This window comes from Mesoplodon densirostris, chromosome 4, assembly GCF_025265405.1.
Source record: "Mesoplodon densirostris isolate mMesDen1 chromosome 4, mMesDen1 primary haplotype, whole genome shotgun sequence".
Classification (NCBI taxonomy): domain Eukaryota; kingdom Metazoa; phylum Chordata; class Mammalia; order Artiodactyla; family Ziphiidae; genus Mesoplodon; species Mesoplodon densirostris.
In genome coordinates, this window is record NC_082664.1 from 36418423 (window position 1) to 36446393 (window position 27971).

Below are 27971 nucleotides of genomic sequence, written 5' to 3' on the forward strand. Positions count from 1 at the left end.
ATGGTTGTTAGCATTTGCCTTATGTATTGAGGTGCTCCTATGTTGGGTGCATAAACATTTATAATTGCTGTATTTTCTTGGATTGATCCTTTGATCATTATGTAGTGTTCTTCCTTATGTCTTGTAACAGTCTTTATTTTAAAGTCTATTTTATTTGATACTAGTATTGCTACTCCAGCTTTTTTTTTGATTTCCATTTGCATGGAATACTTTTTCCACCCCCTCACTTTCAGTCTGTATGTGTCCGTAGGTCTGAAGTGGGTCTCCTGTAGACAGCACATATATGGCTCTTGTTTTTGCATTCAGCCAGTCTGTGTCTTTCGGTTGGGGCACTTAATCCATTTACATTCAAGATTATTATCGATATGTATGTTCCTATTACCATTTTCTTAATTGCTTTGGGTTTGTTTTTGTGAGTCTTTTTCTTCTCTTGTGTTTCCTGCTTAGAGAAGTTTCTTTAGCATTTGTTGTAAAGCTGGTTTGGTGGTGCTGAATTCTCTTAGCTTTTCCTTGTCTGAAAAGCTTTTGACTTCTCCATTGAATCTGAATGAGACCCTTGCTGGGTAGAGTCATCTTGGTTTTAGGTTTTTCTCTTTCATCACTTTAAGCATACCCTGCCACTCCCTTCTGGCCTGCAGAGTTTCCACTGTAAAATCAGCTGATAACTTTATGGAGATTCCTTTGTATGTTATTTTCTGTTCTTCCCTTGCTGCTTTTAATAATTTTTCTTTGAATTTAATTTGTTAGTTTGATTAATATGTGTCTTGGTGTGTTTCTTTCTAGGATTTATCCTGTATGGGACTCTCTGTGCTTCCTGGACTTGGGTGACTACTTCCTTTCCCATGTTAGGAAGTTTTCCACTATAATCTCTTCAAATATTTTCTCAGACTCTTTCTTTTTCTCTTCTTCTTCTGGGACCCCTATAATGTGAATGTTGTTGTGTTTAGAGTTGTCCCAGAAGTTTCTGAGATTGTCTTCAATTCTTTTCATGCTTTTTTCCTTTATTCTGCTCCTTGGCAGTTATTCCACTATTTTGTCTTCCAGCTCACTTATTCGTTCTTCTGCCTGATTGTTATTGATTCCTTCTAGTGCATTTTTCATTTCAGTTATTTTGTTCATCTCTGTTTGTTTGTTCTTTAGTTCTTCTAGATCTTTGTTAAACATTTCTTGTATTTTCTCAATCTGGGCCTCCATTCTACTTCCAAGACTCTGGATCATCTTTACTATCATTACTCTGAATTATTTTTCAGGTAGATTGCCTTCATTTATTTGGTCTTGTTGGCTTTTACCTTGCTCCTTCATCTGTGACATATTTTTTTGCTGTCTCTTTTTTGTTTTTTTTTTAATGAGTGGGATTGTGTTCCTGTCTTTCTGGTTGTTTGGCCTGAGGCTTCCAACACTGGAGTTTGTAGGCTATTGGGTAGAGCTGGGTCTTGGTGCTGAGATGAGGAACTCCATGAGACCTCACTCCGATGAATATTACTGGAGATCTGAGGTTCTCTGTTAGTCCAGTGGTTTGGACTCAGAGCTCCCACTGCAGGAGCTTCCAACTGACCCCAGGCTCATGAACCAAGATCCCACAAGCTGCTGGTTCACTTTGGGGTTTCCCCATCTCCTTGGGCATCAGAGTCCCCCACCAGCGGTGAGCAGGTGCCCTAGTGGTGGGGGGATGCTCTAGATAGTTTTTTGATGTGTTCGTGGGGGGGAGATGAGCTCCATGTCCTCCTACTCCACCGTCTTGAGCTGATCAAATCTAAACTTATAACAGTTTAGCTGGTGATGTATGGTAATGATAATTTGTAGGTAGACTGGCTACTTTGAGAAAAATAAACTACAAAGTACTTTAGGATATGGGATCTTTATATGGGAGTAGGGATGGTGATGGGGAGTGGAAGTCTAGACATCTTCCCTACTCATAGATGTCCAACCTAAGCAAAGAGTAACAGGCTGAATTATTATAACATCTAAATTGGCAGCAGTCTTATATGATGGGTTTAATTTTCTGAAGTAGATTTTCAGGATTAAAGCAATTCTAAATTAGCCACAGATTGATGATCTAGAGGTTTCTCTAATAAGCCTAGGTTTCCATTAGTAAAACTTAACTTGTCTCTTTTATATTTTCTCATGTTTAGGTCCAGACACAGGGTTGATTACATGTGAGTTCAGAATCTTTGCAGGTAAAGTACTCAAAATATTATTGAGATTTCCTATCTTCCATGCAGCATTTATAATCACTAAAAGACTTACATATGATGTTCACTCAGGGTTGACATCATCAAAGACATATTTAAGTACTAATGGCAATGTCTATGAAGTACAAGGCCTTCAAAGGGACAAAAAAGTACAAATGGATTCCTTTCTACTGAGTAAACCAGGGATCTTTGTTATATAGCAGTAACTTTTTTCTTATGGCATGGCCATCTTAAATGAAGCTGTTCATACCAATGGATTGACTTTTTCCCACTTCAAATGCATCCTTTTTAACCTGCCAATTCTTAATATACAATGTTTCATTTTGGCTTGAAAATCCATTTTTTAAATTAGAAGTAAATGAAGATTGAGAGGATCAAAAAAAAAAAAAAGAAGTAAATGAAGAAAAGATGCTTTCAGGTGACAGAGTGTAATAGAAACAAGATGTTCAGGCAGGTTCTTCTTGATTGAATTCAAAACCTCAAGAGAAAACTTTATTCTTCAAAACAATCGGTAAAAGAGTTCTCCAAACTACTTAAAGTGTAAATCATTATTCATTCCTTACAGAAAATCTCACGGGAGAGACCTGGTCTGCCCTATTAATATTACTGCCTCTATTTCCCATTTTATTTGCAGCTTGAATTTCTTATATTTCTACTTCCTGGATCTTTCTGAACACAAACCATCGAAGACAATGAATAACTTTCCTAGGAAGCTTAAAAAGCAAAGGTAATAGTAATTTATTCAGGTTAAATAGCTAGGGCCTTTGGTAATTCAAAGAATGTGTGGTTCAGATATACAAAGCACTTAGTCTTTCATATAAACCTCAAATTAAGAGAAATCAGGTCCAAAGCTCTAGGGAAACATTGGCAATAGTAGCATTTGTAGGCTTGGGTCTACAGGGCACTGTGTATATCTGAAAATAATTTCTTATATTGTTTTCAATTTAATAGCCTTTTTCTACTTGATTATTCAATGTTTTTCTACTTGTTTTTTCAAGATAATGAATAATATATCTGACAAAACCTAAAAATCATGGCTGAGGGGATTGTGTTATTAGGATACTAACAGATAATACAATCAATTTAATAAAATAATTAAAATCCATGAGCATATACTAATAAACTAATGATTAAATAAAATTCTTCATTATAGCAGAATGTCAACTGATAAATGAAAAGAAGGAATTAGAAAGTAACCACTTGGTAACTATCATAGTAATAATTGGTTCATGCAAAAACCATCAATGGATACTAAAACTAGAAGCTGAAAAACCTCAAGAAAAACAACATATTTATATAGTCTCAACATATATCCCCACAAGATTCTTATTAACCACAATAGTAATTTTACAGTGGAGAAATCTGACAGATACCACTTTAACTAAATGATCAAAGTTAATACCACTAGTAATGGGACAAAATGACATCATGAAATTCCTAATATAATGTACTAAGAAGGACACAAAATCACATATGAGGTATTACTGTGAAAAATGCATAACCTGAACCAAATCATCAGGAAACATCAGAAAAGTCTAAATTTGAGGGAGAGCCTACAAAATAACTCTCCTATACTCTTCGAAAATGTCAAGGTCATGAAAGACAAAGAAAAATTGAAGAACTGTTCCATATAAAAGAGCCTAAAGACACATGATATCTAAAAGTTATGCATAATTCTGGATTGGATCCCAGATCAGAAGAAGAGAATGTTTTTTCCCTTTGGCTATAAAGTACATTATTAGAAAAATTGGCAAAATGTAATTTGAATAAGATTACATAATAGCATTATGGCAAGGTTCATTTCCTGATTTTGATAATTGTCCTGTGGTTAGGTAAGAATATATTTTTTTCTTTTTTCTTTATTTTCTTTTTTTTTTAAAAAAAGGAAATATACATTTGAGGTATTAAGTGGTAAAAGGCATCATGTCTGCAATTTACTCATAAGCAGTTCAGGAAAATATGCATATTAATATGTAGAGAGAAATGATAAAGCAAATGTGGCAAAATGCTAACACTTGGGGGAATTTGGATGAAAGATATACAGGAACTGTTTGTACTATTCTTGTAGCTTTTCTGAAGTTTGAAATCACTTCAAAATAAAAAAAATTAAAAAAGCTTTTTTCAATAGTCCCTTCTTTATGAAGCAATGCATGACCATTCTATTTTTTTCTGCACTGAGCACTAGGAAATACTTTATCACAGGATTCTCATTGCGTATTGTATTTACTACATATCTTATAGTAATTATACTTTTTTATATACATGTCTGTTTTCTTAACTAGATTAACAGCTCTTTGAGAAAGGAAAACATGTTTTAAGTCAAGGCCCAACAATACTGTGCACACAGTGGTCACATAGAAAATTTTTGATGAATGAGTTTCTAAATGCTTGATTTTAATCAGTCTAGAATACATAGATTGCCAAAGAAGATGGGCTGTAGAGATATATACATATTCTATTCTCTCTCTCTCTCTCTCTCTATATATATATATATATATTCTATATATAGAGAGAATATATATGGTATTCTAGAATTTGAAATACAATTTCAAACTCAATACTGGTCATTAATTTCAATGTTCTTTTTATTAGAACTGCCCCCCTTTTAAAGACAACTGCAAATATTTGTTAACAATGAAGTGAAAATTAGGTATTCCTCTCTTTTCTCTACGTTTTTGTTAAAAAGTAGTGAGTCACTGTAGTAGGGAAAAGAAAAAGGAGAGTAAAAAATATGACAATTATCACTTTTAGCTAAGGTTAAATAATCAGCAAAATGGAAAATTAGCTTTGTTCAATGCATGTACTACTTAGCTTGAAGATTAAATGATAACACTGTAAGCAACACTGTAAATAAATCCTTATAGGTTCTTTTTGAGATCAAGAAGTTTATCTACAGAAAAATTATAAGTTCAAAAGGAGGAAAAAGTAATTCATTTCCCATGGTCAGGTATGAACTGTCTTGGCAGCTGTCTTCCTTTGGCTTTTAATTTAAATTTGTTACATCAGATAAGTTAAATATACAAAACTAAAAGTAAATAGGTAAAAGAACTGACAGAACAGTGTAAAAAGAGATGAAGTGAAAAAAATGGTATTAGAAGATATAATGATTAAAGAGAACAGCTAAAGTAACACTAAAAAAGGATAAAATTATTTTAAAAAACTTTAAGTGTAGGAATCAAGTGCCAATATTCCTAATAAAGGAAGCAAAGCCTTTTGAGTTGAGGTGGCTTCAGATCATCAACAGTAGTTTTTCATGACTGTCTTTATAGGGCTGGATTTCACAATGAGGTATTCTTAAGGATGAGGGCTCTTGAGGAAGGTCTCAAATCGGGATCCCTGGGTTCTTGCCCTTACTAGCAGTGCTAGTGCTTTATATACATTAAGAATTGTGGGCGGGAGGGAGGAGATATGGGAACATATGTATATGTATAGCTGATTCATTTTGTTATGGGGCAGAGGCTAACACACCATTGTAGAGCAATTACACTCCAATAAAGATGTAAAAAAAAAAAAAAAAAAGAATTGTGGGTACTGGTTATAGCCATTATGGCAAAAGACCAGCTTTCAGACACAATCTTCCCCTTTTCTGCCCCCATCTTTCTTCAGACCTTTCTCTTTGCTTACACTATTGGTAATTACCTTTTGCTTCGCTGTTATGCTGGTTCAGGAATATAAACCTCAGAGCTTGGTTTATATTTCCTTGGTTCATTCCTGCCCTGCTATCTGATTTCTGGTTTGGTGCACTTTGGGTCTCTGAACTCTAGCTGCTTTTGTTAGGCTGCTAGGACCCCCCTTTTAATCTTCAGTAGTCAAAAAAGCTGACTGAGAATTCTCTTATTCCCCAAAGAGGCTGTCAAGATACAGTTTCAGACATACATATATATCACGGTCTTTTGGCAAGTAGTAGATGTTAATTTGTATGGCTGAGAAAGGAAATCTTAGAACAGGTGATCATAGAGAATGAAGCAAATGTGAAGACTGAGTTAGTGTCATTGGTGAAAACAAATCTAGTTTTTAAGATATTTTGCACAATATGTAGATAAAAACTATGTAGTTTACTCTATATTTATTGGGCACTTGATATGATCTAGGTCTTTCCATAGGCCTAAAAAGTAGGGTTAATTCACTACTAATTCTGCTGATATAAATACTGTACATTAAAAAAAAGTATGAATCATAGTATGATTGTAACTGTAGAAATAAAGTACAATCCAAGGTATATACTGGAAGAAAATAATTATATGTGTTGGTAGTTGTTATGTTTAAGTAGTAGGATGAGAGTGATTTTTTCCCCTACTTTTATTATTCAGATTCTTGACTGATTCTACGATACTCAAAAATATTTAATAAATGCTTTTAATTTGAAAATATTATTTTCTTAGTCAAACCTAGTCAATATCTTCCAAACTCATGGTCCAAATTCTAGGGTTCTAGGGAAATTTTTCAACAGCATCTGATTTAATTACACTTTTAACTATTAAAAGCTTCCTACTATTCTAAGGATAAAGTTCAGGCTGCCTAGAGTAATGTATTAGGCCTTTCACGATCTGTTCTTTCTCTTCAATTTCATCTCTCTTTGCTCTTACACATACCCTTCTTCTAGCTATAGCAAACAATAATTACTAGTACACAGCATGATTTTGTCACACATCTGTATCAACTGTCTTTCTTCTTGCAGTCCAACTAGCAAATACTTGCTTATTTTTTAAGACTATGAACATAAGGTATGGGTTATATCAATATATGGTATTCTAATTCTTATGTTGCTCAAGTTAGAAATTGGGGGTCATTCTTGACTTCCTTAACTTCCACATCCAGTTTCTAATCCTGTCAATTGTGATTCCTTAATATTTCAAAAATCCTGCTTTATTTTTCTATTACTATTGCTTCAGCTTTCATTCAAGCTCTCATCAGATTCCTGGTTCTGATCTCACCCTGACTCAATTCATTCTCCACATAGTAGTAGACACTATTTCAAAAGCTCAAACTTGATCTTGTCACTTCCATGTTTAAATTCTTTTATTGGTCTTTACAATAAGGTCCAAACCCATTGGGATGGCAATTAGGATGTCTGTCTGCAAAAATTATATGGCCAATTGGAGGTCATGATCTGGTAACTTCTTCAGCCTCTTTTTTCCCTCATTCCCTTCTTCCTCCTCCTCAAACCATACCTCCTCCTCTATCTGCATGTCAAACTGCCTGGACCATGGTAACCTCTCCATAAATGTTAAACACTTGCATTAATATTATTTTTTATAGAGCCATCGACTGAGATAAATAGCCTTAAATTCAGGTAGGGAGAACAGTTTGAATAAAGCTGCTCCATCTGTTCCTTCTCATCACTGTCACTCTTCTCTACCCTGCTCTGTGCCTTCAAGGAGTTAGTGTTTATGAACAGGACCAATGGTCTCCCTGCCCCTGTGGCTTCTGCTTGAGTACAGCCAATGGGAAGTATTGGCAGGAGAGTGGTGAGCATGAGAAGAGTACAGAACTAAGGTATTTCTTCCCCTTGGCCTCCTGTTAGTGGGAACTGAGACCAGAATAGTAACTAAAACCAGACTGTGGAGGCCTCTGAGTGTTAGGCTTTGGAGTTTGAACTTTATCATGTAAGCTGATGGAAAACCATTTACATAACTTTATCATGTAAGCCAATATTTTAAAGTTTTTAAGCATGGGTGTGATGCCCATAAAGATTTCTTGTAGAAAACAAATTCTACCACAGAGAGGTTAAAAGATTAGCTCAAAGTCAAATGTCTTAATAGACAGTAGGTCAAGATGAAAAGACCAAATCTCCAGATTTTGTCTGGTGTGCTTCCTCCTATCTTACACTAGGGGAACTTTCTTTGGTTCAACTTCATTTACTAAATATAAATTGAACACTCTCTCTATATAAGGCCATTTATTAAACATTAGGGAGTGATGTTAAGGTAAATTAGATGGGATTCCAATTTCCATAATTTCATGGAACACACAAATCAGGCTGGGTTTTAAGTAAAAACAAACAAACAAACCTGTAAATACTTATGTTTTAATGTAAAAGCAAAATACTATGTATGATAACACAGAAAAGGGAATAACTAATTCTGATGGAACAACCTGCAAAACTTCATAGAGGTGGTAACAACTGCTTTGAGCTTTAAGCAATAAGAAAAAGGAAGGAACATTTGAAACAGAATGAACAAAAAGAGAGAGAGAGAATTCTCATTTTAGAGAATGAGAAATTGCATAATGAGGTTAGAGGTTGGATGGAGAGGATGAAATATAAGACATAAACTGGTCAATTCAGTTAGGACCAATTTTGAAGATGCTTATAGTACTGTGGAAAATGGAGAACCATTCAAGACTTTTTATAGTGAAGTGATACATAAAAATGTAATTCTTGACTGATGGTAGATTGTAAGGAAGAGAGACTATAGACAGGCAGAGCAGTTAGTGTGCTACTGCAATGCTAAAGCTAAAAGACAATGAAGGCCAGAATACAACAGCAATTGGATAAAGGATATTTAGAAGAGCCATAACAAAGGGTTCTATGAGTGATTGTACTTTGGGAAGGAGAAGGTAAATATTATGGTGAAATTTCAAGTTTGGTTATTAGGGTGGGTGAGAGTATCATTAACTAAGAGATCAATATAGAAACAATTTGGATGGAAGGGTACTAAATTTGGTTACTGATGAGGGAAATGTGAGATGCCAGCAGGACATCAAGGGGTGATTCCAGTATGCAACAGCAAGGAGTGTCTGGAGTTTGGGAGAGAAGGTAGGCCTATATTTAAGCATCAGTAGTATACACCTAGTAAATCCAATAATATAAATTTCTTTTTTTTTACACTCTTAACAATTTATAAGTGTACAGTATAGTCTTGTTAGCTGTATGCACATTGTGTACAACAGATCTCTAGAACATTTTCATCTTGTGTGACTGGAACTCTGTACTTATGGAACAATGATGCCCCATATTTCCTCCTTCCTCCAGCCCCTGGCAACCACCACTCTACTTTGTTTATATGAGTTGATTACTTTAGATATCTCAGATAAGTCTAATCATGCAGTATTTGCCTTTTTGTGGCTGGCTTATTTCATTTAGCATAATGACTAAAGGTTCATTTGTGTGGTAGCATATGACAGATTTCCTTGTCTTTAAATGCTAAATAATATTCCATTGTATGTATATATTCATTCCTCTGTTGATGAACATTTAGATTGCTTCCACATCCTGTCTATTGTGAATAATTCTGCAGTGAACATAGATGTGCAAATACCTCTTTGAGATCTTGTTTTCTTAAAATTTTTATTTATTTATTTTGGGCTGCACTGGGTCTTCATTGCTGCATGCGGGTTTTCTCTAGTTGCAGTGAGTGGGGGCTGTTTTTTGGGGTGCGCGGGCTTCTCACTGCTGTGGCTTCTCTTGTTGCAGAGCCCGGGCTCTAGGCATGCGGGCTCAGTAGTTGTGGCTTGCTGGCTCTAGAGCACAGGCTCAGTAGTTGTGGTGCACTGGCTTCATTGCTCTTGCGGCATGTGGACTCTTCCCGGACCAGGGCTTGAACCCATGTCCCCTGCATTAGCAGGCGGATTCATAACCACCGCGCCACCAGGGAAGCCCCAAGATCTTGTTTTTAATTCTTTTTGATTATTTATTTGGAAATGAGACTGCTAGATCATATGGTAGTTTTAACGTTAACTTTTTGAGGAACCTCTTTACAGTTTTCCATAGTAGCTGCACCATTTTACAATCTCACCAGCAGTACACAAGGGTACTGATTTCTCCACATCCTCACCAACACTTGTAATTTCTGTTGTTTTGATAGTGGTCATCCTAATAGGTGTGGTTTTGATTTGCATTTTCCTTATAATTAGTGATGTTGAGCATTTTTTCATATGCTTGTATATCTTCCTTGGAGAAATGTCTCTTCAAGTCCTTTGCCCATTTTTTAACAATTTTTATTGTTGTTGTTACTGAGTTGCAGGAATTCTTTCTGTATTCTGGAAATTATCTGATATATGGTGTGCAAATATTTTGTTCCATACTATAGGCTGCCTTTTCATCCTACTGATTGTGTCCTTTGCTGTGTAGAAGTTTTAAAGTTTGATGTAGTACCATTTGTCTATTTTTGCTTTTGTTGCCAGTGCTTTTGTGTTATATCCAGGAAATCATTACCCATTCCAGTCTTGAGGCTTTCCCCTTATGTTTTCTCCTAGGAGTTTTATAGTTTCAGGTCTTACCTTCAGGTCTTTGAGACATTTTGTGTTAATTTTTGTATATGGTATAAGATAAGGGTCAATCTTCATTCTTTTTCATCAAGTTTTCCCAACATCATTTGTTGAAGAGATTGTCCTTTTCCCATTGTGTAGTTTTGGCACCTTTGTCAAAAATCATTTGACCATATATGCAAGGGTTTGGTTTGTTCTTTTTTTCTAGTCCCTTAATTTGTCGTTAGGTTACTGACTTGAGACTTTTCTTCTTCTTTAATGTAGGTTTTACTGCTATAAACTTTCCTGTTATTACTGCTTTTCCTGCATCCCATAAGTTTTGGTGTTTTGTTTTCATTTTCATTAGTCTCAAGATATTTTCTTATTTCCTTGTGATTTCTTCGACTCATTTGTTGCTCAAGAGTTTAACTTTCACAGATTTGTGAATTTTCAAACTTCCCTATTCTTAGCTGGAATATTTTGAGTTTCTTGAATTTCAAATTCCATTTCTTTCCTCAGCTTTGGGAAGTTTTCAGCCATTATTTTGTCATATAAGCTCTATGTCCCTTTCTCTCTCTTCTCTCCTGAGACTCCCATGATACATATATTAATCTGCTTGATATAGTCCTATAAATCCCTTAGGCTTTCTTCACTTGTCTTCATTTTTTCCTTTTTGCTCTTCTGACTTGATAATTTCAAATGATCTTTCTTCAACTTCTTTCTTCTGCCTGATTAAGTCTGCTATTGAATGCCTCTAGTGAATGTTTCAATCTGGTTATTGTATCCTCCAGTTCCAGAATTTCTATTTGGTTCTTTATTTAATTTCTATGTCTTTGTTGATACTTTCATTTTGTTCATGAATTGTTTTCCTGATTTTGCACAGTTTTCTATCTGTGTTCTCCTGTAGATCATTTAGCATCAAGAAAATTACCTTGAATTCCTTGTCAGGAAATTTATAGATCTCTGTGCCTTTGAGGTTGGTTTCTGGAGATTTAGTTTGTTCATGTGATTGGGTCATGTTTCCCTGTTTCTTCACGTGCCTTGTGAATTTATTTATTTATTTTTTGGCTGAGTTTTATGCACTTGAAAAACTAGCCACATCTCCCAGTCTTTATGGACTGGCTTTGTACAGGTGAAGACTTTCACCAGTCAGCCTGGCTAGAGATTCTGGAGGCCTCTGAAACCTTTTTCTGGGTGATGTGACTTCTCTTGGCTGTGTATGTAACGTTCTAATCAGAGGTTTGCCAGTTTCTTTTCAGAAGTCCATAATCTCTTATTCCTTCTGGTGTCTGCCTGCAGTGTTGCAGGTTCTCTGGTGCTGCATTGGCAAACCAATCTACTCTTTTATTCTTAGGCATTGAAAGTATGCTGGCTCAAATGTCCTGAGTCAGGTAGACAGAAACCTCCCCACCCACCAAAAAAAAAAAAAAAAAAAAAAAGCCGGACACATGCTCTACTCTTCTCCCTTCTGCCCAATGGAGAAACTGTGAGTTGGGTGCTTTCTCCCCATCACACTGAGCCATGCTGGCCTCTGCACCATTTCAGGCTCTGTGGTGTCAGTGCAAGCTGCTTCCGCTCTCCCTTGCTTTCAGTGGCCCCCATGTACCCAAACTATGTCGATTCCATTAGCATTGCATCAAGCAAGACAGAAACCAGTTCCTTGGGCAGCCTTGTGAAAAGCTGGAATGTTGGGTGCACATTTTATTCTTTTCTCTCCTTGTCCCTCCAGTGAGAGACTACAAGCCAGGTGCTCTCTGCTGATCATGGTGAGCTGTGTTAGCTTGGGGGAGGAGAGATCACAGGTAAAGTGAAAAGACTCTTCTTACCCATTTTAATGCAGCTGTTCTTGGCTTGTTCTTGGCTTTGCCCACACCTGGGTACTGCAACATCTTAAGTGGTTTCTGAAGTTCTCATAAGATATTTTGGTCCATATATTGTTAAGTTGGTGTCTGTAGGGGAAAGAAGGGTAGGACTTCCTATTCTGCAATCTATTAACTTAAGGTTTTTAGCTATACCAGGTACAATACTGACAATGAAAAGGCTAAAAAGATTGACTAAAAGTAATAAATGAGTCACAATTTTTCATATAAAATAAAAATGTGATAAGCTAGGAAAACAAGACAAGTGAGATCAAATTTAAATTGAAGGTAAATACTCCTTATGGAATTATTAGGTTTTACAAATAAAAAAATATCTGAACACTTGGTAAATAAACTATATGAGGATATATGAAAGAAACAATTGATTTATTTAGGAGATTAGAGGAGAAAGTTGAGAAGGGCAGTGCTTATAAATAGTACCTCAATAAATACTTATGGAAGTGAATTGCTAATTATCTTTAGTTATGTAAAGAAAAATTGAATAAGTGATGTTAAGCAGTTGTTGTTTGATCCAGTAAGTGCCAATTAAGGGAGTAAGGAATTAGTTTGCAGAAGGAGAGAACTAGGAATTTTTTTCTAAAAATAAGAACTATAAGAAATGAGCATACTTCTTCAAGAACTATTTCATAATTCTCTTTTCTGAGGAATACGAAGAAAAAAGAAAACTTCATGTTTTTTATGGGAAGGTGCAAGAAAATTAACTAGAAGATTTATCCATAAAGAATAGATTGAATGGCATAAGACTAAAACCAAAAAGTAATGATACACTCCAGGTAAGAGGCAGTAATAGGTCCTAAATCTGGATGATAGTAGTGAGAATGAGTGAAGGAATAAGGGCCAGAATAAAAACACAAAATAATTTAAGGAGAAGGAGCAGTTAAGAAAAATAGTATCGGTAACAAAGAGGTTAGCATTTCTGCTAATGTCTATTGTTTTCCTTCTCTGCTCCCATTCTGAATTCTTACTCTGGATGTTCTGCTGTCCCTTGCCTGCTCTGCTTGCCCAAGGTCTTCCTCTAATTTATTTACTCACTTACCCATTCAACCCATTTGTTGGGAAAAAGTAATTGTGCTAGATCCTGGGAATAGTACCGGTGAACAAGATAGATAAGGTAAGGAACTCTAGGGCACAAGAGAAAAACATAGGAGGGGCACTTTGCTCAGATTTGAGAGGTGCCCCTGGAGGAAATATAAAATAAGTAGAAGTATTCCAGGGAAAGAGAAGGGACAACATTTTGGAAAAGAGGGAACTTTTTGCAAATTGAAAGTGTCATATGGCTGGAGCACTGAATTCAAGGTGGGAGTGGTAAAGGTAAAACTAGAGGTAAGCAGAAGCTAGACTATAAGCAATTTCAAGGATTTGGGACTTTAAGAACAAGAAGAAACTATTAAAGAATGAAAGTCATTAAAAGAGTATGACAGGTTTAGATTTGCATTTTAGTAAGATAATAATGGTTGCAGGAAGAGGAACAAAAGATAAACACTGCAAAGATTTTTGGTTTGTACAACTAGGTAGATAATGATGTCATTCTTTGAGATGTGAGGAAGAACAGGCTAGGATTATAAATTTAGTTTTGGTCATGCTGAGTATGAGATAACTGTGGAATATCCAAGAAGAGATCTACAATAGATAATTGGAAATAAGTCTGAAGTTTAGGGAAATATATAGGTTTACGGAAGCTTTGTGAGTAGATGACCTTGCACATGCAGAATACAGAGTGTGAATGCAAGGTCTAAGAGACAACTCTGAATAACACTGATATTTAATGACTGGGTCAAAGGTAGGAGCCTTCAAAGAAGCTGGAAAAAAAGAAAACAGATATTTTAAAAGGAGAGGACAGAGCCACATAGCACAGGGAGATCAGCTTGGTGCTCCGTGACCACCTAGAGGGGTGGGATAGGGAGGGTAGGAGGGAGATGCAAGAGGGAGGAGATAATGGGGATATATGTATATGTATAGCTGATTCACTTTGTTATAAAGCAGACACTAACACACCATTGTAAAGCAGTTATACTCCAACAAACATGTTAAAAAATAAATAAAAGGAGAGGACAATGCCAAGGAAGATAATTGTTTCAGGGAGGGGGTGATTAGAAGAGGTGCCCAACCTTGACCTACCTTCCTTTAGGCTTTCCCTTTTTCTTATACCCTAATAATAGTACTGTATGCACTCATTTTCGTAATACTCAACACTTAGAGGTCACAGCCAGATTATCTGATAAATCTACCTGAAGTTAATGGATTCTAAAGGCTTGATTTGTTACCCCATTCAGTTAACAGATTATCACTGAAGTAGTAGTTTTTTTTTTTTGAGACAATATCTTCACTCTAAAGAACAATTATTAAAATATTAACAGTAATATCAGCAATACTAGTAGTAATAATAACAATAGTAGCAGCTAACATTTATTGAGTGCCTACTGTCTACCAAACATTTCACAGTTTAATCCTCACAATAACCTTTAAGGTAGATACTCTTATTATGATTTTACAGATGAAAAAATGAAGGCAAGAGATACTGAGCACTTGCTAGTAAGTAGAGAAACCAAGATTCAGGTAGTTGAATACTAGAGTGTGTTTTCCTGTATAAAAATGAGCCAGTGAGGACAGGTGTTTGAGATCCACAGATTTTTCATTGTATCTCAAAATATATAAAAAAGGCACCTACTTGCTCTGTTTATGTATGTGCCTGAATTTGAGCAGCACATCAATGTAGAGGGTTCAGGCTTGTTAAATCATAAATCTTGCTTATTGAAAGTGTTTCAATACTTTCTTAAATTAGAATTAACATTTGGGACTTATAATATTTAAATACTAAGGGGTTTTAATGGACTAGATCTATCATTACAGGAAATGTTTATCAAACCTGATGGTAATGGGATGATGGACAGGTTTCATACAAATATTTAAGATCACTATCATTAAGGTGATGATGGCATCATTAAAAAGATGATCCACTATGTGTGAATATTATGTAATATCCATACGTAAATGTAGTATCACATTTATGTATGGATATTAAAAGTATGTGAACAGGAGATATAAGTAAGGTTACAGATAGAAAATAATTAATTATAAAATAAAACAGAAGTAAATCTAACTCCTGAAACCTTTGCCTGAAGTATTAAGGTCACTGAGAGAAACCCTAAAAAATCATAAAATTCAGTTGATTAGAATAAGACTAGCAAACTTTTATGCAAAAAATAGAAAAAGCAAAGCCGCACAGAAAGTTAGGAGCTGCAGATAAACTAACATATCTCAAAATTTTCATTTAATAGTTATGGTAAGAATTTTTTTTTTTTTTTTTTTTTCTTTTTGCGGTATGTGGGCCTCTCACTGTTGTGGCCTCTCCCGTTGCGGAGCACAGGCTCCGGACGCGCAGGCCCAGTGGCCATGGCTCACGGGCCCAGCCGCTCCGCGGCATATGGGATCCTCCCAGACCGGGGCACGAACCTGTATCCCCTGCATCGGCAGGCGGACTCTTAACCACTTGCGCCACCAGGGAGGCCCTATGGTAAGAATTTTAATGAATAACATTTATCTCATCTGCATCCCACTGAACCCTGTTTTATCATATAATGAGTGTCTCCAATAAAACAGTAATGTCTTCAAGTAAATGTGTCTGTAAGATAAAATTACTTTGAAATTAAAAGCCAATTTGAAACCTGGGATGAATGTGCTAGTCTTTGAGAACTGGCAAAACAATTTGGAAGAAAAGAGTTGCTTGAAAAGAAGGACAATGCTGAGTCAGTTTCAAAATAGAGCCATGGGAAATCCTTTACTTCAGTAGTGACTCGACTGAATCATTATTCCAGTTTCTTGCTACTGAATAAAATGTCTTAATTAAGAAAGTCAGGGGAGACCTTCAAGATGGTGGAGGAGTAAGACATGGAGATCACCTTCCTCTCCACAATACATCAGAAATACATCTACATGTGGAACAACTCCTACAGAACACCTACTGAATGCTGGCAGAAGACCTCAGACTTCCCAAAGGCAAGAAACTCCCCACGTACTTGGGTAGGGCAAAAGAAAAAAAAAAAAAAAAACAGAGACAAAAGAATAGGGATGGGACCTGCACCACTGGGAGGGAGCTGTGAAGGAGGAAAAGTTCCCACACACTAGGAAGCCCCTTCACTGGCGGAGATGGGAGGTGGGCGGGGGTGGGGTGGGGAAGCTTCAGAGCCACGGAGGAGAGTGCAGCAACAGGGGTGCAGAGGGAAAAGCGGAGAGATTCCCGCATGGAGGATCAGTGCTGACCAGCACTCACCAGCCTGAGAGGCTTGTCTGCTCACCGACCAGGGCGGGTGGGGGCTGGGAGGTGAGGCTCTGGCTTTGGAGATCAGATCCCAGGGAGAGGACTAGGGTTGGCTGCATGAACACAGCCCGAAGGGGGCTACTGTGCCACAGCTAGCCAGGAGGGAATCCGGGAAAAAGTCTGGACCTGCCTAAGAGGCAAGAGACCATTGTTTCAGGGTGCGCGAGGGGAGGGGATTCAGAGCACCGCCTAAACGAGCTCCAGAGACGGGAGCGAGCCGCGGCTATCAGCACAGACACCAAAAACCGGGCATGAGGGGGCTTCCCTGGTGGCGCAGTGGTTGAGAGTCCGCCTGCCGATGCGGGGGACACGGGTTCGTGCCCCGGTCCGGGAGGGTCCCACATGCCGCGGAGCGGCTGGGCCCGTGAGCCATGGCCGCTGAGCCTGTGCGTCCGGAGCCTGTGCTCCGCAATGGGAGAGGCCACAACAGTGAGAGGCCCGCGTAACGCAAAAAAAAAACAAAAAACCAAAAAAAAACCGGGCATGAGATGCTAGGGTTGCTGCTGCAGCCACCAAGAAGCCTATGTGCAAGCACAGGTCACTATCCACACCTCCCTTCTGGGGAGCCTGTGCAGCCCACCACAGCCAGGGTTCCAAGATCCACGGACAACTTCCCTGGAGAACACATGGTGTGCCTCTGGCTGGTGCAACGTCACGCTGGCCTCTGCCGTCCCAGGCTCGCCCTGCATTCCGTACCCTTCCCTACCCCCGGCCTGAGGGAGCCAGAGCCCCCTAATCAGCTGCTCCTTCAACCCCATCCTGTCTGGCCAGGAAAAGATGCCCTCAGGTGACCTACACGCAGAGGCGAGGCCAATCAAAGCTGAACCCCAGGAGCTGTGCGAACAAAGAAGAGAAAGAGAAATCTCTCCCAGCACCCTCAGGAGCAGTGGAGTAAATCTCCACAGTCAAGTTGATGTACCCTGCATCTGTGGAAAATATGAATAGACAATGAATCATCCCAAAATTGAGGTGGTGGACTTTGGGAGCAAATGAAGACTTGGGGTTTGCTGAATGTGACTGACTGGTTTCTGGTTTTATTTTTATCTTAGTTTAGTATTTAGAGTTTATTATCGTTGGTAGATTTGTTTATTGATTTGATTGTTCTTTTTATATATATATATATATTTTTTTTTTCCTTTTTCTCTTTTTGTGAGCATGTATGTGTATCCTTCCTTGTGTGATTTTGTCTGTATAGTTTTGCCTTTACCATTTGTCCTACGGTTCTGTCTGTCCATTATTTTATTTTTTTAATATAATTTTAGCGCTTGTTATCATTGGTGGATTTGTTTTTTGGTTCGGTTGCTCTCCTCTTTCTTTTCTTTATTACTTAATATATATTTTTTAATAACTTAAAAATTATTTTATTTTAATAACTTTATCTCTTTTTATTTTCCTTTTTTCTTTCTTTTTTTCTCCCTTTTCTTCTGAGCTGTGTGGCTGACAGGGTCTTGGGGCTCCGGCCAGGTTTCAGGCCTGTGCCTCTGAGGTGGGAGAGCCGAGTTCAGGACATTGAACCACCAGAGACCTCCCAGCTCCATGTAATATCAAAAGGCGAAAGCTCTCACAGAGATCTCCATCTCAATGCTAAGATCCAGGTCCACTTAACAACAAGCAAGCTACAGTGCTGGACACCCTATGCCAAACAACTAGCAAGACAGGAACACAACCCCACCCATTAGCAAAGAGGCTGCCTAAGATCATAGTAAGGTCACAGACACCCCAAAACACACCACCGGATGCGGTCCTGCCCACCAGAAACATAAGATCCAGCCTCATCCACCAGAACACAGGCACTAGTCTACTCCACCAGGAAGCCTACACAAGCCACTGAACCAAGCTTAGCTACTGGGGCAGAAACCAAAAACAATGGGAACTATGAACCTGCTGCCTGCAAAAAGGAGACCCCAAACACAGTAAGTTAAGCAAAATGAGAAGACAGAGAAACACAGCAGATATAGGAGCAAGGTAAAAACCCACCAGACCAAACAAAAGAAGAGGAAATAGGCAGTCTACCTGAAAAAAAATTCAGAGTAATGACAGTAAAGATGATCCAAAATCCTGGAAATCGAATGGAGAAAATACAAGGAACTAGGAGAACTAAAGAGCAAACAAACAATGATGAACAACAAAACAATTGAAATTAAAAAATCTCTAGAAGGAATCAATAGCAGAATAACTGAGGCAGAAGAACGGATAAGTGACTTGGAAGATAAAATAGTGGAAATAACTACTGCAGTGCAGAATAAAGAAAAAAGAATGAAAAGAATTGAGGACAGTCTTAGAGACCTTTGGGATGATGTTAAATGCACCAACATTTGAATTATAGGGGTCACAGAAGAAGAAGAGAAAAAGAAAGGGACTGAGAAAATATTTGAAGAGATTATAGTCGAAAACTTTCCTAATATGGGAAAGGAAAGAAATAGTCAATCAAATCCAGGAAGCACAGAAAGTCCCACACAAGATAAATCTAAGGACAAACATGCCAAGACACATATTAATCAAACTATCAAAAAGTAAATACAAAGGAAAAATATTAAAAGCAGCAAGGGAAAAAAAACAAACAACACACAACGGAATCCCCATAAAGTTAACAGCTGATCTTTCAGCAGAAACTCTGCAAACCAGAAGGGAGTGGCAGGACATATTTAAAGTGATGAAAGCGAAAAACCTGCAACCAAGATTACTCTACCAGGAAGGATCTCATTCAGATTCGACGGAGAAATTAAAACCTTTACAGACACACAAAAGCTAAGAGAATTCAGCACAACCAAACCAGCTTTACAACAAATGCTAAAGGAACTTCTTTAGGCAGGAAACACAAGAGAAGTAAAAAACCCACAGTAACAAACCCAAAACAATTAAGAAAATGGTAATAGGAACATACATTATTGAAAATTACCCTAAATGTAAATGGATTAAATGCTCCCACCAAAAGACACAGACTGGCTGAATGGATACAAAAACAAGACCTGTATACATACTGTCTACAAGAGTAGACAGGAGACACATACAGACTGAAAGTGAGGGTATGGAAAAAGATATTCCATGCAAAGGGAAATCAAAAGAAAGCTGGAGTACCAATTCTCATATCAGAGTTAATAGACTTCAAAATAAAGACTGTTAAAAGAGACAAAGAAGGACGCTACATAATGATCAAGGGATCAATTCAAGAAGAAGATATAACAACTGTAAATATGCACCCAACATAGGAGCACCTCAATACATAAGGCAAATGCTAACAGCCATAAAAGGGGAAATCGACAGTAACACAATCATAGTACGGGACTTTAACACCCCACTATCACCACGGGACAGACCATTCAAAATGAAAATAAATAAGGAAACACAAGCTTTAAATGATACATTAAACAAGATGGACTTAGTTGATATTTATAGGACATTCCATCCAAAAACAACAGAATACACATTTTTCTCAAGTGCTCATGGAACATTCTCCAGGATAGATCATATCTTGGGTCACAAATCAAGCCTTGGTAAATTTAAGAAAATTGAAATTGTATCAAGTATCTTTTCCGACCACAATGTTATGAGACTAGATATCAATTACAGGAAAAAAATCTCTAAAAAACACAAACACATGGAGGCTAAACAATACACTACTTAATAACCAAGAGATCACTGAAGAAATCAAACAGGAAATAAAAAAATACCTAGAAACAAAGGACAATGAAAACACGATGACCCAAAACTTATGGGATGTAGCAAAAGCAGTTCTAAGAGGGAAGTTTACAGCAATACAATCCTACCTCAAGAAACAACAAAACCTCTCAAGTAAACAACCTAACCTTACACCTAAAGCAACTAGAGAAAAAAGAACAAAAAATCCCAAAGTTAGCAGAAGGAAAGAAATCATAAAGATCAAAGCAGAAATAAATGAAAAAGAAATGAAGGAAATGATAGCAAAGATCAATAAAATTAAAAGCTGGTTCTTTGAGAAGATAAACAAAATTGATAAACCGTTAGCCAGACTCATCAAGAAAAAAAGGAAGAAGACTAAAATCAATAGAATTAGAAATGAAAAAGGAGAAGTAACAACTGACACTGCAGAAATACAAAGGATCATGAGAGATGACTACAAGCAACTATATGCCAATAAAATGGACAATCTAGAAGAGATGGACAAATTCTTACAAAAGCACAACCTTCTGAGACTGAACCAGGAAGAAATAGAAAATATAAACAGACCAATCACAAGCACTGAAATTGACACTGTGATTAAAAATCTTCCAACAAACAAAAGCCCAGGACCAGATAGCTTCACAGGCGAATTCTATCAAACATTTAGAGAAGCATTAACACCTATCCTTTTCAAACTCTTCCAAAACATAGCAGAGGGAGGAACACTCCCAAACTCATTCTATGAGGCCATCATCACCCTGATACCAAAACCAGGCAAAGATGTCACAAAAAAAGAAAACTACTGGCCAGTATCACTGATGAACATAGATGGAAAAATCCTCAACAAAACACTAGCAAACAGAATCCAACAGCACATTAAAAGGATCATACAACATGATCAAGTGGGATCTATCCCAGGAATGCAAGGATTCTTCAATATAAACAAATCAAATAATCTGATAAACCATATTAACAAATTGAAGGAGAAAAACCATATGATCATCTCAATAGATGCAGAAAAAGCTTTCAGCAAAATTCAACTCCCATTTATAATAAAAACCCTCCAGAAAGTAGGCATAGAGGGAACTTACCTCAACGTAATAAAGGCCATGTATGACAAACCCAAAGCCAACATCATTCTCAATGGTGAAAAACTGAAACCATTTCCTCTATGACCAGGAACAAGACAAGGTTGTCCCCTATCACCAATATTATTCAATATAGTTTTGGAAGTTCTAGCCACTGTAATCAGAGAAGAAAAAGAAATAAAAGGATTCCAAATCAGAAAAGAAGAAGTAAAGCCGTCACTGTTTGAAGATGACATGATACTATACATAGAGAATCCTAAAGATGCTACCAGAAAACTACTAGAGCTAAACAATGAACTTGGTAGAGTAGCAGGATACAAAATTAATGTACAGAAATCTCTTGCATTCCTATACACTAATGATGAGAAATCTGAAAGAGAAATTAAGGAAACACTCCCATTTACCATTGCAACAAAAAGAATCAAATACCTAGGAATAAACCTGCCAAAGGAGACAAAAGACCTGTCTCTAAAAAACTATAAGACACTGATGAAAGAAATTAAAGATGATACAAAAAGATGGAGAGATATACCATGTCTTGGATTGGAAGAAGCAACACTGTGAAAATGACTATACTACCCAATGCAATCTACAGATTCAATGCAATCCCTATCAAACTACCAACAGCATTTTTCACAGACTAGAACAAAAAATTTCACAATTTGTATGGAAACACAAAAGACCCCAAATAGCCAAAGCAATCTCGAGAAAGAAAAACAGAGCTGGAGGAATCAGGCTCCCTGACTTCAGACTATACTACAAAGCCACAGTAATCAAGACAGTATGGTACTGGCACAAAAACAGAAATACAGATCCATGGAGCAGGATAGAAAGCCCAGAGATAAACCCACGCACATTTGTTCACCTTATTTTTGATAAAGGAGGCAAGAATATACAATGGAGAAAAGACAGCCTCTTCAGTAAGTGGTGCTGGGAAAACTGGACAGCTACATGTAAAAGAATGAAATTAGAACACTCCCTAACACCATACACAAAAATAAACTCAAAATGGATTAAAGACCTAAATGTAAGGCCAGACACTATCAAAGTCTTAGAGGAAAACATAGGCAGAACACTCTATGACATAAATCACAGCAAGATCCTTTTTGACCCACGTCCTAGCGAAATGGAAATAAAAACAAAAATAAACAACTGGGACCTAATGAAGCTGAAAAGCTTTTGCACAGCAAAAGAAACCATAAACAAGACAAAAAGACAACCCTGAGAATGGGAGAAAATATTTGCAAATGAAGCAACTGATAAAGGATTCATCTCCAAAATTTACAAGCAGCTCATGCAGCTCAATATCAAAAAAAACAGACAACCCAATCCAAAAACGGGCAGAAGACCTAAACACACATTTCTCCAAAGAACACATACAGATCACCAACAAACACATGAAAGGATGCTGAACAGCACTGATCATTAGAGAAATGCAAATCAAAACTACAATTAAATATCACCTCACACCAGTCAGAATGGTCATCATCAAAACATCTACGAACAATAAATGCTGGAGAGGGTGTGGAGAAAAGGGAACCCTCTTGCACTGTTGCTGGGAATGTAAATTGATACAGCCATTATGGAGAACAGTATGGAGGTTCCTTAAAAAACTAAAAATAGAACTACCATATGACCCAGCAATCCCACTTCTGAGCATATACCCTGAGAAAACCATAATTAAAAAAGAGTCAGGTACCACAACGTTCACTGCAGCTCTATTTATAATAGCCAGGACATGGAAGCAACCTTAGTGTCTACTGACAGATAAATGGATAAAGAAGATGTGGCACATATATACAATGGAATATTACTCAGTCATAAAAAGAAATGAAACTGAGTTATTTGTAGTGAGGTGGATGGACGTAGAGTCTCTCATACAGAGTGAAGTAGTCAGAAAGAGAAAAACAAATACTGTATGCTAACACATATATATGGAATCTAAAAAAAAAAAAGTGGTCATGAAGAACCTAGGGGCAAGATGGGAATAAAGAGGCAGACCTACTAGAGAATGGGCTTGAGGATATGGGGAGTGGGAAGGGTAAGCTGGGAGAAAGTGAGAGAGTGGTAGTGTATGTATGGACATATATACACTACCAAATGTAAAACAGATACCTAGTGGGAAGCAGTTGCATAGCACAGGAAGATCAGCTCGGTGCTTTGTGACCAGCTATAAGGGTAGGATAGGGAGGGTGGGAGGGAGGGAGACACAAGAGGGAAGAGATATGGGGATATATGTATATGTATAACTGATTCACTTTGTTATAGAGCAGAAACTAACACACCATTGTAAAGCAATTATACTCCAATAAAAATGTTAAAAAAAAGAAGAAAAAGATGTGGCACATATATACAATGGAATATTACTCAGCCATAAAAAGAAATGAAACTGAGTTATTTGTAGTGAGGTGGATGGACTTAGAGACTGTCATACAGAGTGAAGTAAGTCAGAAATAGAAAAATAAATACTGTATGCTAACACATATATATGGAATCTAAAAAAAAATGGTTATGAAGAACCTAGGGACAGGACAGGAATAAAGACGCAGACATAGAGAATGGATTTGAGGACATGGGGAGGGGGAAGGGTAAGCTGGGATGAAGTGAGAGAGTGGCATGGACTTATATATACTACCAAATGTAAAATAGATAGCTAGTGGGAAGCAGCCTCATAGCACAGGGAGATCAGCTGAGTGCTTTGTGACCACCTAGAGGGGTGGGATAGGGAGGGTGGGAGGGAGATGCAAGAGGGAGGAGATATGGGGATATATGTATATGTATAGCTGATTCACTTTGTTATAAAGCAGAAACTAACACACCATTGTAAAGCAAATATACTCCAATAAAGATGTTTAAAAAAAAAAAAAAAGAAGAAAGTCAGTTCTGTCGTATAACCCAAGCCTCTATTTTACTTCTTTTACAGTTTGTTCAAATACTCTCCAGAAACTAGCATAGAATTTTACACACAGTTAAATGAAGAAGAATGCCTTTTCACCAAATTAGGTGCAGATAAATTATTTTGCACTGTAGGGATATTTCTGCCTAGATAAATAATGTTGACTACTATGTTAGAATGAGAATTGAAACATAACCTTACTATACCATTGTTTTCATAATCATAACTTTATTAATCCAGAAACTTCTTGCCCAGGAAGATAAAACTTCAAATAAGTTTATTACTCAATGTAGGAATTTCCTGAAAGACCCATTAGCTCTTTTGTGTGTGTGTGTGTGTGTGTGTGTGTGTATTTCTTCTTTTATGTATATATGTATGTATGCATGTATGTATGTATGGCTGTGTTGGATCTTCATCGCTGCATGTGGGCTTTCACTAGTTGTGGTGAGGGGGAGCTACTCTTTGTTGCAGTGCCCGCGCTTCCCATTGCGGTGCCTTCTCTTGTTGCAGAGCACGGGCTCTAGGCGCAGGGGCTTCAGTAGTTGTGGCACGTGGGCTCAGTAGTTGTGGCTTGCGGGCTCTAGAGCACAGGCTCAGTAGTTGTGGCGCATGGGCTTAGTTGCTCCACGGCATGTGGGATCTTCCCGGACCAGGGCTCGAACCCGTGTCCCTTGAATTGGCAGACGGATTCTTAACCACTGCACTACCAGGTAAGTCCCGACCCATTAGCTCTTAAATAGACAGTATCAAAGACAGTTTAAACACCAAGACTCTTTTAAACCCTCATCCACAAATCCTCGTATGCTGGGGGTGGGAGCCCTGGGCACTGCTGTGGTACACAACCTCTTTCCAGGGAGTGAGGCATGCTGTGGGCACATGGCCCTGGTCTCCACTGCTGGCCATGAGGTGGCCTACTGCAGAACTAGCAATTGACATGGGCTGCCTGGCCCTAAGCCCTGCCTGGAAAAGTAGGTGGGAGGAAAAGTGGGGAGGGGTGCCTGGAGTCTGGCACAGCAGATCATATTAATCCCAAATTTGGCATTGACATGCTGGTTTCACTTTGGGGCAAGAAAATGAAAGAGATATTTGTGTGATAAAAGTTCCTCCAGAGGGCTTCCCTGGTGGTGCAGTGGTTGAGAGTCCACCTGCCGATTCAGGGGACACAGGTTCGTGCCCCGGTCCGGGAAGATCCCACATGCTGCGGAGTAGCTGGGCCCATGAACCATGGCCGCTGAGCCTGCGTGTCTGGAGCCTGTGCTCTGCAACAGGAGAGGCCACAAAAAAAAAAAAAAAAAAGTTCCTCCAGAGATGAAATATACAGATTATTTTGTGATTGGGAATGGAATCTCCAACAGATACTTACATGTCATGGCCTACCTAGTTCACTGTGAAATGTATAAATGCCTGAGATGTAAAAGTGAGCCTCACATTAAGATCCAAAGGAAGACAGATTGAAAGATTTAATATTGTTAATATTGTTAATATTGTTAAGATGGTAATAGTACCCAAAGCAATCTATGGATTCACTGTAATACCCATCAAAGTCCCAAAGACCTTTTTCTTTTCCCCAGAAATGGAAAATTCAATCCTCAAATTCATAGGAAATGGTAAGGGGCCCCAAAGAGACAAAACAATATTGAAAAATAAGAACAAGGCTGAAGGATTCTCACTGCCCGATTTTAAAACTTACTACAAATCTACAGTAATCAAAACAATGTAATATTGGCATAATGATAGACATATAGATTAATGGAATAGAGAGTTCAGAAATAAACCAATTCACCCATAGTAAACTGATTTTTGACCAGGATGCCAAGACCATTCAATGGGGGAAAGAATAGTCTCTTTAACAAATGGCACTGGGACAAATGGATATCCATATGCAAAAGAATGACTGGATCACTACCTCACACTATATACAAAAATTAACTCAAAATGGATCAATGACCTAAATATATAAGAGCTAAAACCATACAAGTCTTAGAAGAAAACATAGGAGTAAAGTTTCATCACTTTGGATTTGGCAATGAAATCTTAGATAGGATATCAAAAGCACACACAACAAAAGAAAACATATATATATATAAAACTTCATCAAAATTCAAAACTTTTGTGCATCAAAGAACATTATCAAGAAAGTGAAGAGATAACCTAGACAGTGGGAGAAAATATTTGCAAATGATATATCTGATAAGGTCTAGTACCCAGAATATATAAAGAATTCCTACAATCAACAACAAAAAGACAAGCCACCTGAATAAAAACTGGACAAAAGACTTCAATAGATTGTTCTCCAAAGAAGATACACAATGGCCAAGAAGTATATGAAAAGATGCTCCACATCATTTCTCATTAGGGAAATGCAAATGAAAACCAAAATGAGATACCACTTCATTCCTACTAGAATGGTTATAATGAAAAACAAAAAACAAAAAACGAAAAACAAAGTAACAAGTTTCGGCAAGGATGTGGAGAAACTGGAATCCTTGTACACTGCTGTTGAGAATGTACAATGGTTCAGCCACTGTGAAAAATAGTTTGGCAGCTCCTCAGAAAGTTAAACATAGAATTAATATATGACCCAGCAATTCTACCTCCTAGGTATATACCCCAAAGAACTGAAAATAGGTACTCAAACAAATATAGGTACAGGCATGTTCAAATCAGCACTATTCACAATAGCCGAAAAGTGGAAACACAACTGTTCATAAACTGACCAATGCATAAACAAAATGTGGTATAAATATACAGTGGAATATTATTCAGCCATAACAAGGAATGAAATACTAACACATGCTACAACATGGATGAACCTTGAAAACATTAAGCTAAGTAAAAGAAGCTAGATAAAAGTCATCACATATTACATTCATCTGAAATTGTATGATTCCATTTATATGAAACATTCAGAACAGGCAAATCCTTAGAGGCAGAAAGCAGATTGGTGGTTGTCAGGGGCTGAGGAATGGAGAGTAACTGCTTAGAGGGTATGGGGTTTCCCTTTGGGGTGATGAAAATGTTTTGGAACTAGATAGAGGTGGTGGTTGCACGACATTATAAATTTACTAAATACCACCGAATTATTGACTTTAAATGATTAATAATTTTACATTATGTGAATTTCACCTCAATTAAAAAATATTAAAAGGAAAGACACTGATGATTGGTTTTATGTGGACTTTGGCAGCCATGGTAATTCATTTGATATTCTAGAAACCAGAGAAACCTACCAACTAGAGAAATTATGGATCATGTACTCATATGACATTTAGTTTAGATAGCATCTAACATTACCTAAAGGTTTCATTCTTGGAATTGAAGATGACACTTCATCTCTGAGTCCAGTGGAATTTGAGTATGAATGAAGTGAAATGAACTATTTTAGTCATTTCAGATTTGGAATGACTCATTTCTCTGAAAAATATAACTCTTTATCTCTATGTAGTTTGGTTAGGTTGTTATTAACATAAGCCTTACCTGTGTCCTGGGTACTCATGCTGACTGACACGTGAAGACTGTAGCTAAACGACTGAATATACCAAAAAAATCCATATGTTCAAGTCACAACTTTAACATGTTGTCTTTATTTTTGGGGATCCCTGCAGGATTTCCTGGAGTTAGCATTGGCCCTTTTGTTCAACTTGAGCTTTGCTCAGGTTTTAATTAATTTTGCTTACATGCAAATATATTCTGTAGAGTAGAAAGGCCAAAATTAAAGTAAAACCAAACAAAGCCACACACCATACACACAAAATCCTTGTCTTGCTGTAT

General features: G+C 37.4%; 1 protein-coding gene and 1 pseudogene across 3 annotated transcripts in view; one reads left to right on the plus strand and one right to left on the minus strand.

Annotated features, from left to right (window-relative positions):
- The window catches only part of GPHN (gephyrin), a 609285-nt gene that overhangs the window by 131613 nt on the left and 449701 nt on the right, over positions 1–27971 (minus strand). The gene's annotated exons all lie outside the window — the stretch shown is intronic.
- On the plus strand, positions 8880–27565 carry LOC132489152 (mitochondrial assembly of ribosomal large subunit protein 1-like; annotated as a pseudogene).